Here is a 1,915-nt window from a genome sequence, read left to right as displayed (position 1 = left end):
CTAGTTCAAAAGACGAAAAAATATCACATTATGTGACGTCATTCGATTGATTTGCCTTTAAACAGGGCATTTAACCTTGAAATTAAATAGTTGTTCTAATTTTGTGTATACATTGTGACGTGGTGCATTTGCAGTGTATTTTCAATATATGAGAGGAGATTAGAGTGAAGAATTACATTTCGTTTTGTCCAGCCCTGCAGTGAGTGTCTACAATAGTGTAAATTTTGTGTAAAAAAATTTTTTTAAGTGAGAACAATTATTATTGTATTTATTGCTAACTAGATATTACAGGGAATTATAATATAAAAATGGCATTATCAATTGATGAATTAAATAAAATAAATAGTAATATTAACGGTGAATTCAATGATATTATGCGAAGGTCAGTTTCCTCGTTGGAAATTGATATATCGGATAAAAAACTTGCATCTTTTGTCAATACATGTTTTGGAAAGTCCATTTTAGCTATATTGTTTGATGAAAAGTGTAATTTAAATTTCAAGTGTTTTTTACCAAAGAGGGTTACAGAACACATGACAGAGGATATTTTGAATAAAATGAATTCCTCTTGGGAACAATATACGATAACTTATTTAGGTCAAAGTGAAATAATAATAATTTATTCATCAGAAAAACCTTACAAATAAGAACATGATACGTCATAAAAGGAAGAGGGTTATACATTTACCCGGTAAAAATACAGATTTACAAAAACAAAAAACAAAAACAAAGTTACAACATATAATCTAAAATGTTATAGTTATAACGTAAGTCCTAAAAATAATGTATTGACAACTCACATAGTTACATTTAAAAAAAGTCTCTAATGTGATAAAAACATTTATCTATAAGGTATGCCCTTAATTCTTTTTTAAACTTATTTTCACATCGTATATCCTTTGTTACACTTGGTAGTTTATTATAAATATCGCTACATAGATATGTTGTACTTTTTTTGCTGAAGGACAACTTAATACTATTTATGTAAATATCTTTGCTGTTTCTTGTGTAGTGGTCATGAACATCGGTGGAGAGAGTAAATTTATTGATGTTACTTTTTGCGAATATACTTGCCTCATAGATTGTTATCGATGGTAGTGATAATAACTTGGCACTGATAAAATGCGGTCGGAATGATTCTAGAGGATGTAATTTCAAAATGAATCGAATTAGTCGATTTTGAGCTACAAAGACTATGAATATCGGTGGCCACGCCCCAATAAACAAGATATCTCAAATGAGGATACGCCAGGACGTAATACACATTAAACAGATACCTATTTTTTATCAACAAAATTCCTCCAATTTCTGATTGCATATATGCTGAGCTGAGTTTTTTCACAACATGATTTATGTGATCGGCCCACTTTAATTGTTGGTCTATGTAGAGTTCTAGAAACTTAGTACTAACTGTTTTATTGAGGATCTTATTGTTATATGACAGGATTATATCACATATAACTTTACGTTTATAATACACTATGTAATTTGTTTTGTCTGTATTAAGAATGAGTTTGTTTAGTTTTACCCAATTGTGAAATTGCGCTAGAACCTCATTAGTTCTGACTTCCAGGTCCAAAAGATTTGATTCACTAATGCTAATTGTTCCATGTCAATACTATCGAAAAGTTGACCGATAGAGGTGAAGCCGTAGCGGCAGAAAGAAAAATGATTAGAAGATGTAATGCTTGCATTCAAGCCAACGGACGTAATTTTGAACAGTTTCTGTAAATTTTACTCGCCAAATTGATAAAAAAAGTTAAAATCCTATCTGTTGTTAAATTTCGTTAAAATTGTTAATTATTACTACCTATTTTTTGAATTACAAAAGATTTTCGAAACGTTAGCAAAATGTTTGCTTTTGTTCATAAAAAGTCATTTTTCTTGAAAACGGTTGACTTTAGAGCAATGAACC

The 1,915-nt window shown here is 29.8% G+C and overlaps 1 protein-coding gene across 1 annotated transcript in view; it reads right to left on the bottom strand.

The window, feature by feature from the left end:
• LOC108915341 (anaphase-promoting complex subunit cdh1-like) overlaps window positions 1-1,915 on the bottom strand; it is a 14,052-nt gene that overhangs the window by 1,360 nt on the left and 10,777 nt on the right. The gene's annotated exons all lie outside the window — the stretch shown is intronic.

Source organism: Anoplophora glabripennis, unplaced genomic scaffold, assembly GCF_000390285.2.
Source record: "Anoplophora glabripennis isolate ALB-LARVAE unplaced genomic scaffold, Agla_2.0 scaffold1319, whole genome shotgun sequence".
Lineage (NCBI taxonomy): Eukaryota > Metazoa > Arthropoda > Insecta > Coleoptera > Cerambycidae > Anoplophora > Anoplophora glabripennis.
Note: the sequence above shows the minus strand (reverse complement) of the source record. Positions and strands in the feature narration are given on the sequence as shown.